The 18,495-nt window shown below is 35.7% G+C and overlaps 1 pseudogene; it reads left to right on the top strand.

The window, feature by feature from the left end:
• Positions 1-13,859: 13,859 nt before the first annotated feature.
• Positions 13,860-15,067, top strand: LOC120770624 (annotated as a pseudogene).
• The last annotated feature ends 3,428 nt before the right edge of the window (positions 15,068-18,495 follow it).

Raw genomic sequence — 18,495 nt, 5'->3', positions numbered from 1 at the left:
CTGCAACACAAACAAGCTATGTGAGTAGAGGAACGCCTCAAGGGGGGGTCCTCTCTCCGCTTCTATGGGTTGCAGCGCTGAACGAAATACTACTCCAACTAAACGGTGGAGGAGTGAAAGCAGTAGCGTATGCAGACGATATAGTGTTGTTGGTCTCAGGCATGTTTCCTTCAACAGTCAGCGAGATTATGGAAAGAGCACTTCGTAGGTTAAACCTATGGGCTAAAAACAATGGTCTAGGAGTTAACCCGAACAAAACAGAATTGATGCTATTCACTAGCAGAACCAAAATACCTCAGTTTCAACTTCCGGTACTAAACGGTTTACACTCACTCTATCCCCCACAGCTAAATACTTGGGGGTGGAGATTGACACCAAACTGTCCTGGAAAATAAATATAGAAAAAAGAATAAACAAAGCATACATGGCCTACTATACTTGTAAGAAAATCGTCAACAAGAATTGGGGCCTTAAACCAAGTATAATCATGTGGATGTATACGGCTGTCATAAGACCTATACTTACATATGGAGCTCTGGTATGGTGGCCAGCGCTAAACAAACAATACAATATATTAGAAAATTAAATGGAATACAAAGAGCAGCATGTGCGGGTGTTACGGGTGCAATCAGGTCATGTCCGACTGATGCGCTCAATGTGATCCTGCATCAACTACCAATGGACATTTTTATTCACAAAACAGCAGCTATTGCGGCGATAAGAATAAAAGAATTGGGAGGTTGGAATCAGCAGAACTACGGACATAGTGTAATTTTAAACAAGTTCACTATTAATAAATCAGACTACATTCTCCCAAAGCTGGATTTCAATAGACACTTCCAGGTGAGGATACCATCTAGACGAGAATGGAGAAGAGGTTCAATGGTAGAGGAAGATACCACCTCAATCTATCTCTATACGTCTACTGAACTCGGCTAGCATCTTCCAAACAGAAGTACTAGGCATAGAAAAAGCCTGCGAAGTTCTATTAGAAAACCACGGGAATATACATAAAGCAACTATATTTACGGACAGCCAGGCGGCCCTCCTGGCATTGTCTTCACCCATGACAAATTCCAGTACAGTTCACAACTGCAAGAGAGCACTAAGCTCAATAAAAGACAAGCTCCAGCTAAACTTGATCTGGGTTCCCGGCTACAGGAACATTTTCGGTAACGAAAAAAGCAGACGAGTTGGCAAAGGCAGGAGCTTTCCTCAATGAATCCATGGCGGAGCTAATACCAAGCCCGCTAGGATCGATAAAAGGAGAGATCAATAGACTATCTCAGCAAATTGCAAACAACAGGTGGAAAAACATTACAAAATGCGTCATAACTAAACAATTATGGCCAACATATGACAGGAAAAGAACCAATGACTTATTAAATAGGTCAAGAAAAAGAATTTACAGAATAACAGCTACCACATCAGGGCACTGGCCATTTGGGGAACATGCGTCCAAAATGGGATTGCCCTACAACGACATCTGCCGTGGCTGCGGAGTAGCAGGGAACAAGGAAACAATTTTCCACTTTCTCTGCGAATGCCCAGCTCTAGCACAGATCCGACACAAAACACTTGGAATCCACCAAGCACCAAACCTTGAATGGATTTCCACCAAAAGCATATCGGACATAAGTAGTTTCATCGAAACCTCAAAATGGTTTGAGAGAGAAGGTGAAACGTAATAGCAGATACAGGAGGTTCTACGAATAGTGTATCAAAATGGCACATCAAGTGCTAATTGAGCCCGATAGGGCTGCACTCCTACCTACCTACCTACCTAGGCTTCATCGGACACCCAGAGAAGTGATTGGAGTCATGCGGCGATAAATTTCATGCAAAACATATATTTTATACGTCAGGGTCGGCTCTCGATAAGTAGGTGTTTCGGGCGAGAACTCAATCTCTTCTTCTGCGATGAGTGGTGGTTTGACTCTAGGAATGCACTGGGAAGGAGTCGGTGAAGGTGTTAATAGCTCCACTGGCATTTGCGTTCACTGCATGACTTGAGTCCGTTGCGTCCGTTTTAAAATCACAAAATTTTGTTATACTATTGCCGACGTAATCAAGAAATTATCTAATGATGCTCTAAGGACTCGACTCGCTTTAAAGCATATGACTAAATGGATGCTTTCTAAGAAAGCATTCCAGTAGAAATTGCCTAAATTGTTGTACTTTGATAATAGTCGTGATCGTATGCGAATTGAAAGATTTCAGGCTGTTGAGTGTAACATCTAAACTCTTAGGGTTATTAGTCAGAGTTTTAATGTCATTGACTGCAATATTTAGATAGACATAGTCTGTTCTATGGTCGCTTCGGATATAGTGAGGGCAGTACTAGGTTTCTTGCAAAAAAAAGCGAGAAAGATCGGTACAAAGCCGTTTACTTTTGAATTTAAGTCGTCTTTTCCATTATCTCTTTATTTGCCACTTTATCATGGCTTCTCTTCATTAAATGAATTTTAGCTTATGTTTAATAAATAAGACATTGCTGAAACTCTATTCATTCGTATTGTTTTTTGTTATGGTTTGCTCTGAAACAGATTTTTTGAATGTTATGATGATATGGGGTATTTCACTATCCTTAAAGTATCTCCTCAATATTAGCCATTCTCTCTTGTGAATGAGATAGCAAATAATACTCTTCAAAAACAGTAAATGGATTTAAAGCATAAATAAAATATGGCTATAAAAACAGTATTACAACTACATGAAAAATAAATGTAATGTATCTATCGGTGCCTTGTAATTTGCTTTTGTTTGATTCTCCATTAAAAGAACTTTCTTATATTCTGCTAGCGAAAATCTAAATAAATCATTGAAGTTTCTGAAAGCCGATTCCTATGTCACCTACAGTCTAAATTTGCCGTAGGTATAAATAGATTCTCAATTAATTATTTTTGGAGTTACTGGAAAATCCCTTCATCTGATTTTCACGAGAGAATGAGATACAGGTATTTCGCATATGTTTCACTCACTCAGAAACTCATTAGACCAGCCTGTAGACCAGTGTTAATCTCTAAACTAATCCATCAAACGAACAAGTATATAACTATTTGGAAGTTTGAACTCCCCAGCTGAACCCATCCATTTTCTTAATATGTTTTCTTCGGCGGGCATTGTCTGGTAACCCCTCTACCACTTCTCCTGATACCTATTGTGAAAAATATAATTTTGTACATCCTAAATATATTTTTTTAGATCGCTAAAGGTAAGTGATTGAGCTTTTATATCAATGATCAAAAAAATTATTAAGACAACAAAAAATCATTTTAATCCATACAAGTATTTTTTAAATAAAAAACTTCATAATGTACAATTTCGCTGACACTAAGCTAACGACAAACATAAAAGTGATACTCACCTATTCATGCCCTAACAGCCTTTTCTTAACCACCAAGTTCTGAGTTGTAGGCAAAACGCAACAAAAATGCTTTGCGACAAGATAGGGTCAACAAACAGTTTTACTTAATTGGGAAAAAGTGACCGAGTGAACAAAAAGCGAAAACTTTGACGCGCGATTTCTCGGTTTTTCATTTTTAATATTTTTTCAAATTGGCGGGCAAGATAGGAAAAAAAGCAAACGTCCTATCGAAACGAATCAAAATGCGTTGTATTTGGAATTAAATTCTTTTCTAGGTGAACCTAAAATACCTTAAGAAAGTTAACATTAATCCGGTTTTTAAACGATTTAAAATAATGTTTATTTTTAACTGCGAAAAATTGTTGAATATTTCACTTTTTGTTGAATTTTTTTGGTTCGCCTAGGAATTACAATATTGAAAATTAAAATTTTTTTTTGTTCTTTTGTTTCAGATGAAAATTGCGACCTGCATCTTGCCCGCCACACAGAAATTGCACACTCGAGGCGCCTCAGTAAATTTCTTCAAACATGAACAATATCTAATGTATAATAAAAAAAAAATTTAGGAGACTCTTCAAATATACAAGAATAAATCATAAAAGTTTCATTTTAATCAGACATTTCTTTCCTTTCTAAAAAAATCCTTGAAAATATAGATTTTTTTAAGCCTCTAAAGCAGGCTCCCCCCTTAAGGGATTTTTGTTTCGAAGCGTTGTGAATGAATGGCATCCTACAAGCGGCTATCGTTGACCATATTTTTCTCAGAGCCGTCGAGAAAGGTTGCCTACATATAAAGTCTTTTAAACTAATTTACTTGCCAGCAGTAAAAGTGAAATGGTGCTATTAACTTTAAGTTTTTTAATATTTTTACGGATGAAAGCGACGACTTTTCGACAGCTACAAATACATTTCTGACCTCATCTACGTTTTTTTGTTTACACAACTGCATGTAGTCGACTGTGTAACTATTGTGTTTGCTAAATTACATTTTATTTACATTAGTTAGATTATAAATATGCCACGAAAGTGTTTGAACAATTTTTGTTGACAATTTTTGTTATGTGTTTGGAGAATTAACTTTTACATCTCAGCGTCGAAATTTCACATCACTAATTGAACAGTGCCTCAACACCCGCGCCGTTAGTTCTGATTTCTCCAGGCTGGACAAGGAAGCAAAAGAAATGGGTCTGGCAGTGAACGAGGGCAAGACGAAATATCTCCTGTCATCAAACAAACAGTCGTCGCGCTCGCGACTTGGCACTCACGTCACTGTTGACAGTCATAACTTTGAAGTTGTAGATAATTTCGTCTATCTTGGAACCAGCGTAAACACCACCAACAATGCCAGCCTAGAAATCCAACGCAGGATAACTCTTGCCAACAGGTGCTACTTCGGACTGAGTAGGCAATTGAGAAGCAAAGTCCTCTCTCGACAAACAAACACCAAACTCTATAAGTCACTCATAATTCCCGTCCTGCTATATGGTGCAGAGTCTTGGACGATGTCAACAACGGATGAGTCGACGTTGCGAGTTTTCGAGAGAAAAGTTCTGCGAAAGATTTATGGTCCTTTGCGCGTTGGCCACGGCGAATACCGCATTCGATGGAACGATGAGCTGTACGAGATATACGACGACATCGACATAGTTCAGCGAATTAAAAGACAGCGGCTACGCTGACTAGGTCATGTTGTCCGGATGGACGAAAACACTGCAGCTCTGAAAGTATTCGACGCAGTACCCGTAGAGGGAAGCAGAGGAAGAGGAAGACCTCCACTCCGTTGGAAGGACCAGGTGGAGAAAGACCTGGCTTCGCTTGGAATATCCAATTGGCGCCACGTAGCGAAAAGAAGAAACGACTGGCGTGCTGTTGTTAACTCGGCTATAATCGCGTAAGCGGTGTCTACGCCAATTAAGAAGAAGAATTGAACAGTGCTATTTAGACTTTTTTGGTTTTCCTGTGAGAAATGAGTTCCACGTAAATGTTGTGTAACGTGTGTGAGGCTCCTATTAGGTTGGGCTAAACAAGAGCTTAAACATTTGTCAATTGCTGTACTAATGATTTGGACGAAACCAAAGGATCATGTAAGTGATTGTTAATTTAGTTTGACTCAAACAAAAGGTATTACTACCAAATCCAAACACAATATCTAGTATGCAAACTTGTCTTCGGCCAAGAGACTAAATGATCAGGAAAAACTAGCCTGGAAATGTTTTGTGAATGTTGTTCTAAATTTTCTAGGTAACCATAAAGCGGAAAATTACAAAGATTTAATAAATGAACTTATGATATCATTTAAAGCTTTGGAGTGTAATATGTCCTTGAAAATAAATATGCTGAACTCTCATCTTGATCTCTTTCCGGCAAATTTGGGTGCTGTGAGTGACGAACAGGGTGAGAGGTTCCATCAAGACATTTTCTTAATGAAGAAGCGTAATCAAGGGAAATGGAGTCCAGGAATGCTAGCAGACTATGGTTGGAGACTTAAAAGGGACCTACCGGAAGCCAAATATTCAAGAAAATCATAAGTATCTATTAGATATTAGGAAATAATTCTGTAAGTGTGGCTGAATTTTGTACTTTTTACGAAACTATATGTTTTGATGTCACAAGAAAACATGATGTGTCCATTTTTTTCATTGATATATTATTATTTGGTGACCCTAGTATATTCAAAATTTGACATAAATTTTCATGTCACAAAAAAAAATTACAAATTTGTTGACCAGTGATATTAGTTAAGATAAAATTTAATCTAAGCTTTCTGTAATTATTATTTATATTGGTCAAACTGATTTGAGAATGTTCAAGGATTAAGAAGGATCACACAGTGAAGAATATGATAAGTATTTTCTGTCAGTCATATACATTTACAACCACTTACTATACATATTCCATTATCTCTCATAAAAGAATAACCTAATAGACTTTGTCCAAAAGACAACAGAGAGTTTAAAGCTGAGTTACGAAACTAATTTATTAAATAAACATGAGAATAAAAGTTAAAAAGAAAACATTACTTATTATGCAAAACCAAAATATTTTTTTTATTTATAATAATTCATATAACAAAAAAGAGTTTTATTATATAAATACATAAACGCAGCACTGGCTACGAGGCCTTCAGCCGCCTTGTAATTATAACTAGGTGAAAAATTCTATTTGCTAAGGGTTAGTAAAGATGTAAGTTGCTTAAACATGTTTTAACAAATCGTTGGTTTTTAAGAATCAATATCAATCATAACGTTTTTTTCTGAAGGTTCACTTAGTAGTTTTATGAGATCAATGTTGCCAGAGTTGTGGGCTGTTGAGTGAAGCATCGGACAGAGTGTGAGTAAGTGTTTGATAGAAGCGGTGTCACCGCAAAAGGGGCAAATGGATGGGCTTTTACCCGATAGTAAGTGGGCGTGTGTTATGATAGTGTGTCCAATCCTTAATCGAGTATATGTCTTATTGTTGACGAGTAGATTATTCGATTTCTGGCTGGGTTTATGACCACGTAGTGATGCTTAAATGTTTTCCATTCGCTTGGGTTTTTTTGATGCCTTTTTTGCTTAATAAGGTTAGAAATGTCTTGCTTGGTTGAGACGTAGTATGTTAAGGCAGGAGTTCTGGCTACATTTTTCGCAGCGAGGTCTGCAAAGAGGTTGCCTGTAATACCAGCATGAACAGGGATCCACATTACTTGGATTTTCTGAGGGGCACCAATGACCGCGTCCCTGATAACTTCTATTGTGGGATTGCGATTGGAAGGAGACGTTATTGCACACATACACGATTTCCTTTCGTCTTTTTTGCGTGATTAACTGCATGAAGAATAGCAGCTCCTTCAGCGGTAAATACAGAGCTCGTTGAGGGGAGAAGCCAATTGCAAATAATTTCTCCTGTGGCAGTGACAACTGCTAACGAAGTGGAATCGATGGACTTGGAGCCATCCGTAAACAATAACTTCCAGCCATTGTTTGTGTAATTAGATTCCAGTTCAGCAAAGGTTTGTTGAAAGACTTCGTTTGGTGTGTTTTGCTTGGAAAAAAACATAAGCTTATTCTGTAGGATTTTATCACTGATCAGACAGGGAGGATGTCGAGAGGTGAATTTGCATGTTGCGTTACGTAAAATATTATTTTCTGCAGCGAAACTTAAGCATCTCGAAATAGCCGATTGTATTCTTGGAATTTTTCTTTTTTTCGTGGCATGCGTGATAGTTGTATTTACCCAGATAGCATTGAGTTGATTGTATGGTGATTTACGTATCATTATTGATTGTTCTTGGTGATTGTTTTTTGATAAATTTGCCGTTTACAATAACAAAATGTACAAGTATCAAAAAACGCTCAACAAGTTGATTAAATATCAATTGTGTTGTTTCGTGATCCCGTTATGAGTATACAGTTAACAACATCAAAATATTTATTTTTGTGACAAAATAATGCATGCATTTCTCACTTCAATATAGTTCATCTCCAAAGCAACAGCTCTCTAGTGCGTGAAATAAATAAAATAAAACATAATTTTAAAGTACCTAATTAATTAAAATAGCTTAATAATTCATTATTTTTGAATTTGCCAATTAAAGTAGTAAAAATTAATTATTTTATAATGTCAGCCACTCAAATAAAAAGAAAAGCTAGAAAGGAAGCTAAAAAAATTATAAATTCAAAGTTGTTGCATAGTGATTCAAGTGTTGAAGTTCAATTTCAAGACCAAGGTGTTGCAGTGATAAATAATATTGATATTGTCAACGAAGCTAGAGGGGAAAGTAGATTTGAGGATTTCTTGGACAGTGATAGTGTTACAAATGATGAAAATGATGTAACTTATGATCTGCGTTCAGAGCTTAGCAAATGGGATTAAGTTTTGTGGCATTTAATGCTTTACTGTGTGTGCTAAACAAATGCAACATAAAAGTTCCCAAAGATGCTAGGACAGTTTTACAAACACCGGCTGAAGTCGTCAAGCGAAATGTAGGAGATGGGATTTATGTACATTATGGTCTAAAGAATGCGTTGACAGACTTCTTAGTATTAAATGATTTCCGTCTTCCAAATATAATGCTTGATTTCGGCATTGAAGGTCTGCCACTGTTCAAGAGCAGCTCGAAGCAAGTTTGGCCAATATTAGGCAGTATTGTCAATGCGGACTATGTTTTCATTGTAGGAATATTTGAAGGCAATTCAAAACCGCACTGCCCAACTGATTTTTTAAGTGAATTTATTTCTGAACTTCAAGTCCTGCAACAGGATGGTCTCGTTTTTGCAACAAAATTTTTTAACGTGGCGGTCCGATGTTTTGTAATGGATGCGCCCGCTAAGTCTTTTGTGTTAGGCATTAAAGGCCACACTGGGTACTATTCATGTGTACGTTGCACACAAAAAGGTGAAATAGTAAAACATCGCCTCGTTTTCCCCGAAACTCAAAACTTAGTTGCGAGAACAAATGAATCGTTCCGAATGCACTTGCAACCAGAGCATCATAAGCAGTCGTCCAAATCAACATTAGAAAATTTAAATATAGACATTATTCATCAATGTTGTTTGGACTGTATGCATGTAGATTGCTTGGGGGTTATGAGAACGCTTTTGAACGCATGGGTTAAGAAAAGAGGTGAACATTACTCCTTGCCTTTGTATAAAGCAGAAGTACTTTCAACAGAATTAGTTTTCAATAAAAAAAATATACCAAAGGAATTTAATAGGAAACCACGTAGTTTAAAAGAGCTTGATAGATGGAAGGCTACAGAATTGCTTATTTGTTAAAAAATATATTATCACCAGATAGATATTTTTTTTTTTTTTTTTTTTTTTATTACAAACATTTTTAAAAACTTTAACAATTTTTTATATCACTACAACTAGTTTCAAAAACTAACGAGCAGTTTGATTTGAATAACTTAAAAACAAATTACATAGAAATTAATAGTAATATTCATACATATACGGTATATAGTATAATTAATTTGTTTATATTTTAGCTTCCAACTAAGCTATGTGGTTTTTTGCGACATAATCGATTAGAGAGGCATGTGTCTAAAAGAAGATTTCTCGCTCCTCGTTCACATGTGTATTAAGCCTTTTGTAGTGCCTGACTCCTTATTTCTTCGGCGACCGTATTCATCCTTAAGTCTCGATGAATATCAGCATTTCTGCAGTAGCATTTACAATGCCTCTTAGCACCTTGTTTTGAAAACGTTGTATAATATTAATACTGCCATCATTGGCACATCCCCACAGTTGCGCACCATATGACCATATCGGCTTGATTATTTGTTTATAAAGAAGTAATTTGTTGTGTATGGACAGGTTTGACCTTCGCCCAATTAGCCATTTCATTTTCGACAATTTCAGATTAAGTTCAATCCTTTTTATTTTGATATGCTCCTTCCAACGTAATCTAGCATCGAGCGTGATGCCAAGATATTTAGCTGTATTTGCGTATGGTATGCAGACATCTAGAATACTTATAGGTTGATAAGTGATTCTTTTGTTTGTAAAATTTACATGAACCGATTTGCCACCGTTTAGTTTTATTCTCCATTTTTTAGTCCAGCTTACTACGGAGTTGATTGCATGTTGCATTTTTAGCGCAGCTTTTTCTGCTGTTTTTTCGACGCATAGTATTGCGGTGTCATCCGCAAAAGTGGCAGTCATACTGTTTGCTGCTAATGGTAAGTCTCTTGTATACAAAATATATAAAAGTGGACCTAAGATACTTCCCTGAGGAACTCCTGCTTCAATTTCTTTTAGTTCAGAGAATTAATTTTCTTGTTTTACACGGAAAAATCTCATGGTGATATACGATTCTAAAAGAGCACAATACTCAACCGGAAGACATGATTTTAGTTTTTGCATAAGGCCTTCGTGCCATACCTTGTCAAACGCTTGTGCAACGTCAAGGAATACAGCTGAGCATACGTTTCCTTCCTCCAGGGATTTTTCTATTTCTGATGTTATTCTGTGAATTTGTTCTATTGGTGAATGCTTATTTCTAAAACCGAACTGATGCGATGGAATTAACTGCTTTTCGTCGATTATAGATTTTAATCTTAGATAAATTAATTTCTCAAAAAGTTTTGAGATTTGTGGAAGTAGTGAAATTGGTCTATATGACGAGACTACGTGAGGATCCTTTCCTGGTTTAGGAACCATAACAACTTCGGCAACTTTCCAAAGGCTTGGAAAATATGTCAGACGGATTGCTGTATTGAAAAGATAGGCGAGCTTCCGTAAACATTTGTATGGTAACTTCAGCTGTAATTAAATCGAAGCCAGCTGCTTTCTTTACTTTAAGCTTTTTAATTTCACTTTTAAGTTCACAAATGGTGATTGCTGGGATTGTTGCATGATCTTGTTGAATGCTACTGAGGTACGCGATTTCACTATCCTCGTTTGGATGAAAGGTTTCAGCTAGGTGTTTTGCAAATGCATTAGCTTTATCACAATCACTTCTAGCCCATGTATTGGAAACAACTTTTAGTGGTGCAACGTGACTTGTTGGACGTTTCAGATACTTAGTACTTTTCCAGAGTGAGTAATCATCTTTTTTGTCAGCGAATAGTTGAGATAAATATTTATTAATTGACTCATTCTTAATATGAGCAATTTCTCGTTTAAATTCTGTTGTTGCCTTATTAAGGTTGGTTTTGTCGAGTGGTGAGCGGGTTTGTTGCCATTTCCGTCGTAACTTTCTTTTCTTAATTAGAAGGATTTTTATTTCTTTGGGGTAATTTGAACCTACACTTTTCCGCTTTAACTCCGGAGCATTATCCCAAGCTGCTTGTTGAATTTCTTTCGTAAATGTGTTAACTTCTAACTCTAGTTGTTCAATTGTTGTGATTTCGGACACTTTATTTTAGTCTGAAGTATTTGTTTGAACGAAGTCCAGTCCGTGTTTTTGTTGTATAGCTTCAGACTAAGATCTCTTTTAATGACTGTTTCACTTACTGTTAAATATAATGGGGAGTGATCAGAGCTTAGATCTAATCCACCTTCTATTTCTATGAAATTTCGAGATATCTTTCTGGTTATAAAGAAGTCTATTACATCTGGTATTTTGTTGGTGTCCGTTGGCCAATAAGTTGGTGTTCCGGTCAATACAAACTCACACCCCGTTTCTTGAGCTGCCTGGAATAAGTCTCGCCCTTTAGCTGTCGTTAGGCGCGATCCCCAGTAAACATGCTTAGCGTTAAAGTCGCCTCCCATAATAAATTTGTGTTTGTGCATATTGAGAAGTTCTTTATATTCTTCAACGAGGATTTTGTATCTCGGCGGACAATATATTGCAGTAATTGACAAGGGTTGGTTCATTGCTTTTAATGTAATAGTTGTGGTTTGAATATTGTGCGTACGGATTTTTCTATCCTCATAATAATCCTTAACAATAACAGCAGTGCCTCCCCTCTCACAATTACTAGGGTGGATTGTATGATAGATATCGTAGTTTTTGAAAGTTATATGGCTGTGTCTCGTAAAATGAGTTTCGGAAATAAGACATACATCTATTTTTTCTTTTTGTAAAATAAGTAGAAGCTCATCTTGGTGCTTTAATAGTCCATTTGCATTCCATGTCATAACTCGGAGAGCACCATTCATGTCTTCAATTTTGTTTTATTTTTATTTTTTTCGAGGTTATCTAAGCGGCTGCACAGATCGTTATTGAATTTTTCTTGTTTATTTAACATCTCAAGTATTTGAGTTAGTAGGTCTTCGGTCATCTTTGTGTTTTTTTCGTTCACCACCTTTGATTTGCCTTTCAGTACTTCAGAAAAAGTGAGCTTACTCGTCTGCACACGATTCTGCTTGTTGACAGTACTTTTATTACCAATGGGTGGATTAGTTGATGTACTGGGCAAATTTGTGGTAACTTTTTGTTTCTTCAAGGCTTTGTTAAGAATGCTTTGAAGCTCCTTGGCAACAATACATCCTCTGTAGTTTGCCGGATGGCTTTCGCCACAGTTACAGCATTTTGGCTTTTCAGTGTTGGGTTTTTGGCACTCGATGGTTTTGTGCTTACCACCGCATTTAACGCACTTTGACATTTTGCCACAGAAGTTCTTTGTGTGTCCAAATGCCTGGCAATTTTTACATTGTGGAATAAGAATAAGACCTGATAGATATGAGCACTTTTTAAAATTTTCTTTAGCTTTAAGAATTTTACTTCATAAAGACGAATCAAAACAAAACAATCTATGTGCAGAAAATTTACTAAAATCTTTTGTAAGTGACATTCCGTCTATGTATGATATCTCATTTATTACATGCAACTTTCATTCATTGTTGCATTTACATGATGATGCCAAAAGGTATTTGTCCTTAGATGGAATTAGCGCTTTCAAATTTGAGAATCACCTCCAAAAAGTGAAGCGGAAGGTAAGGAAAGGGGAACAAGTTGCTTCTCAAATTTACAAAAGGCAGGTAGAAAGTAGCTTTCACTTAAAAAGACTCGATGAAAATCAAAGTGTCGTATTTGGTAAAGTAGTTAACGGGCAAATATCAAATGTTCAGGTAAATGGGTACTTCTTTTCTTTGGAGCAACCAAATAATTTCTGCCTGGTTGTGAATACAGTTATTCAAATTATAAAAATCATTAATTCCAATAATGTTCCACTTTTCACCGGTCTTGTCTTGAAAAATTTAACACCTTACTTTTGCACATATAAGTTCATGTAAATTTAACTTGTATTTTGTAGCTGGCATTCAGTACGATAGGGAAATAGAATTTACAAAAGAAAAAATAACTTCCAAGATTATATGTTTGAATGAATCTTCTGGAAGTGGATTTTATTTCACACCACTAATTAACTGATTGAAATCATGAGCTCTATAAATAATTATGGATATGAACCTAACAGCAGCCAAATAATATGTAAGTCCAAATAAAACACTTTAAATTTTCTTCATTTTTATTTAACTTTGTGTTTTTCAGATCAAAATCTAGACAGCACAGACCAACAGTCTCTTAAAAATTTAATAGCGGAGTTGACGATGGAAGTGCGGGCTTTAAAGACAGAAGTGAAATGTGTAACAAAGAATTATTTATAGAAACTATATATTAAGAAGACTGAAGGTGAAGCGTCAACCCCTTTTCTAAGAGCAGCAATCAGGCGTATTTTTTCAGACGAGTTGGCAATGTCTTTTTCGTGGAGGGGCACGGCAGATAAGCCAAGCGCGGAAAAATGTTTAGTTACAACAATAATAAAAAGTAATATTAGGCGTGTTTTATTTGACCAGCAAATTAAGCTATTAGCTTATTTTGTATGGAAGACTTAGTCAACATAATTATGTTGGCTTGTCATAAGCTACATATCATAGCTTGTTTATTGGGCTAAAGGCATTGCCAGTTAAAATGCTTTTTTCATTCACAATAGCTATGATTTTTCCCAAAAACAGTAGTTGGCATCAGCGACAACCCGTATTTTGACAGATAAAAATGTAAACAAATGGAAATGTATAAATGAAACGTATAGAAGTGCACGAAATGGAAAATTTTATAAAAGATGCGGTAAGTAAGGATTTTAAATTAAAATTAAGAGAAAATTAAATTTGTGTGTTTTCTAGTTGCTTGGTACTATGTACATAAATTCAAATGTTGAAGAGTATAACGAAATATTGACCATCCTTGCTGGCTTAGCTGCTGAATCAATTTCGTCATCGGAGGATTCAGAACAAGAGCAGATAGAGCATCCAAAATGCTCTATTTTTGTGGACACCATTGATAGTTTTGAAGATGAGGATTTCAAATCTCACTTTCGTTTGAGCCGCACCACTTTAGATTACTTAATAGGAATGCTTTGTTTTTGTTACGATACTTTTCTGTATGAAGGCTGTATAAGGCCGGAAAAACCAAAATTCCTGCTAAAACAATGATGTACATGTATGTATGGTATTTAAGTAACACAATTACCTACAGACAACTAGCCGTATTGTTTGATGTAACGAAGTCCACAGCATGGGCGATTGTTCGTCGGGTTGTAGCGTGGGTTATCTCAATAGGTCATGAGTTTGTTAAGTGGCCAACTGGAGATGCGTTGGAAGAAACAACTCGCAAATTTTTACAAAGGAAACAAATACCAGGTGTTATTGGTGCTATTGATTGTACCCATATAACAATTAATGCACCAATAAAATACAAACATATATATTTTGATCGAAAACGTAATTATATTGTTATTCTACAGGCCATTGTCGATGCTAATAAAAAATTTATTGATATTTATTGTGGTGAACCCGGATCATATCATGACTCCAGAGTGCTAAAAAGGTCAGCATTTTATAGAAAAGCGGAAAGTAATATGGAAAGTTTATTTCCAAATTCTACTTTTATTCTCGGGGACTCGGCATACCCTTGCAGAAATTACCTCATACCGGTATTTAAAGATTATGGTTCGTTAACGCCTAATCAAATCAACTTTAACAAAACACATTCTTTAGCAAGAATAGTTGTGAAAATGCATTTGGAGCACTGAAAGGACGTTTCCGAAGGCTTCTTAAATTTACGGAGCACAGAAATTTATGTGCAATTTCGAATTTAGTTGCAAGTGCATGCATTATGCACAATATATGTATTATTACTAACGACGATACAATTATTGACTATCAAATTGAAAGTGCCGAACCGGAGCCAGAAACTGCTAATGATCTGGCGAGAGAAGCAAGTGGAGACCGCCGGAATCAGTTGCTTACAATTTTAGCACGAAGAAATTAATAAATTTTAATTTTTTTAATTTTAAAATACACTTTTAGAGCAACATTTTCCATTTTCAATCTCAAATAATAAAATTATTTATAATTTTACTACATATACGTATGCAATTATTCAAGATTTGTATGTAAAAAATGTTTATTTTATGATAAGCTTGATTATATATTCCCGTTAAATAAATAACAATATATATTCGTTGTGAAATCAAGTAGCTTTTCTAATTTTTATTCATAAAATACTGCTTTAAAATTTTTAATTTTTCTTCTTCTATTTTAATTTTTTTTTGTTCAATTTCTATTAGAATTTTTTGATTTTCGGCCAAATCCTGTATTCGTTTTTCGATATTTTCGTAAAACTTCGCCTGCACTTCAGCACTTTTCCTTTTTTGTTCGATTTTTTTTCAAAATATAGTTCTTTAGCGCTTTTCCTATAACGCCGATTTGGAACAGAATTTGCTGCGTTCGGCTCCTGTGAATTCACAGCATTTGGTCTGCATATGCTACGGCTTAGTGCAGACCGGCTCTGCCTCGAAGTACTTGGCATATTGTCGAGGATTGTTTGAAAATCAGTTGAATCCTTACCTGTTTAAAAATATAAAAAAGCGAATGCAATATAAGCAATACATAATGAACATTAAATTTTAACTAACCACTAGACTCAACCAATGCCTCTTGAGGATCTGTCCCAATGTTTAAGGTGTGGTTGTTGGACACCAAGCAACTTTCGCCAAAAATTTCGTCCATCTCGCGCATATATGGTACTGTGCACGGAGGAGTGCCAGTCTGTTTTTCGTTGTCTTTCGCTGCTTTGTAGGCATTCAAAAGCGTTCGCATTTTTGAAACAAGGGCAGCCGCATTAATTGTTGTATCCTGTGGAAACAAATGTAATCAATTTTTACAAAATAACTTTAAAATATTCTTACTGTAAATCCTTGATATATCATGTCCTCCATGACGTTTTCATATGCAAACTTTTTCTTTCGCGCATGTAGGAACTCATCCTTCCTCTCGTTGTAGCATTTTAGGAATAGGAGCGTCTCGGCCTTTGTCCAAATATTTCTTTTGCTGTATTTAAACGAAATAAATAATTATTTAGTTTGTGAAAAGTTCGTTTACAAATTTAAAAATTCAAATTTACCTTTTCTCCATGTCAAACATTTCGTTGCAATAAATTGAATATCAGCTGATTGTTATTTCTCGCGTTGCCAACATAATGCATTTTTAAGCGAAAATGTGAAATAAGCTAAATGCGTTTTATTTGTCCATGGTTTAGCTATTAGCTTATGATAGTCAAATAAAACACGCCTATTATTTTATATTGTATTAATTCTTTAAACAATAACTACATTTCTTTCCTCTTTCTTTAGATATTTGCCATGAAATGTTTCAAGTGGACGAAAAAGCCGTTAGATCAACGCTACAAAAACCTTTCGTTTATGCAAACGAAAGAGTAAAAAAACGCCGTCTACCTTTGTCTGAAAATAAATGATTGTATTGAGCTGTAAGGAAAAACATGTGAATGAATTAATTTAAAATATAAATAAATTTGAATTTAAAAATAAAACAAAAAATGAATATAGATTAATAAGATGACTGAAAACTGATTGGAAAGAACAATCGAAATTTATAATAAAATGACTGTAAATTGACTAAATATTGACTGAAAATTGACTAGAAATTCATTGAGAAATGACCGGAAAAAACAATCGAAATTTATAATAAAATGACTGGAAATTGACCCTGAAAATGACTCAATCAAAATCATTCGATTTTGTTGGACCATTTTCTTCCGAGGGAACAGTCAATTTACAATGAATATTGCTATAGAAATTGACTGTTTTCTATCAATTTTTCTATTGAAAATGCGTAATTTTCCATTAAAAATTGATAGTAAATGCTGGCTGGGTAGTAATGGGTTGATGTTCTCAGCCGATTTCGCAAGAATTTGGAGCGAAGAATCTATAATTTTATTTTGAATAGTTGGTAAACCAGATTCAGCCATTATCGTTTTTATTGGCGAGGTTGGAAAGGCCCGGAGACTTCGCCGTATTGCGCAATGGTATGGTGCATTTAAAAGGTTGATACTGCTTTTGGAGCAATTGCCATAGATGGGGAGCCCATAAACTATTTTTGAAGTTAGCAAAGCTCTGACAACATTGATTAGTGTGTTCGGATGAATAAATGAATGCTTAGACGAGAGATATTTAACAATATTTAATCGTGTCATTAACGAGTTTCTGACATATTTACAGTGAGCATTAAAGTTATAATTAGAGTCAAAAATTAATCCTAGTATTTTCAGCTGTGTTTTACATTCGATGTTAGTTTGGTTGTGGGTAAGTGAAATACCGTTGCAATTTTGCTTCCTACATACATGAAGGATATGTGTTTTGTCTAAGGAAAGTGAAGCACCAGACTCCAGTGACCAAGTCTCAATTCTGGCGAGTATAATAGTAAATAAGGATTGAGCTAAATTAACGTCAGAGACTTTTGTGTAGATTAGAACATCGTCAGCATAGATCTGGTGCTCAACTCCTATGTAATTTTTTATCATCTTACTAATATCATCGAAAGCAATGATAAAAAGGAAGGCTAAAAGAGGTGAGTTGAAGAAAGAAAACCATTTATGTTAACTTTGAGTTTTCTGTTTGTGAGAAAGTTAGTAATAAAACGAATCATATTCTGGTCTATTTTCCATCTTCTAAGTTGTCGAATAATAATATGGGCTCCAATTTTGTCGAAAGCTCTGTGAAAGTCCAGAGATAGTACGGACACGTGGTTTTTGCTGGACAAAGCGTTAGTAATGAAGTAGTCTAGTTGGATTAAAGCATCTAACGTGCCTTGACCTTTTTTGTAGGCGACTTGATTCGGTGATATGAACTTGTTTCGCTGAGCATACCACATCAAGCGGTTAGCGACGATCTTTTCAAAAATTTTGCCCATACATGGAAGGAGGGAAATCGGCCTATAGTTAGCAAGATCATCGGAGGATTTGTGTGGTTTAAATATTGGTATAACACAGGACGTTTTCCAAAATTGGGGGTAGACACCAGTATTGAAAATTTTGTTATAAAGCTTTACCAATCGGAGCTTGAGACTTCTCGGCATATGTCTGATAATTGGATAAGAAATTTTATCTTGCCCTGGGGACGTACCCTTAGCGGTAGATGCAACGAACTCGAATTCAGACAGTGAAATGCTGGTTTCTATTTGTTTAGCAGAAAAAGAAAGAGGGGAGACAGGGTAGGAAGTGTCGGACAGTGTGGTGGTTTTAGAAGTTTAAAACTGTGTGCTGAATGAAATATCTGAGCTTGTTTCAGAATAGGGGTTTGCAAATAACTCGGAAATAATGGATGGATTGGTTACCAAACCTGTTGGCCCCTTTACGCATTGAATGGTTAGATTTCTAGGCACTCCTGAAAGTTTTGTTAA

The sequence above is a fragment of the Bactrocera tryoni genome, chromosome 3 (genome assembly GCF_016617805.1).
Source record: "Bactrocera tryoni isolate S06 chromosome 3, CSIRO_BtryS06_freeze2, whole genome shotgun sequence".
NCBI lineage: Eukaryota > Metazoa > Arthropoda > Insecta > Diptera > Tephritidae > Bactrocera > Bactrocera tryoni.
Note: the sequence above shows the minus strand (reverse complement) of the source record. Positions and strands in the feature narration are given on the sequence as shown.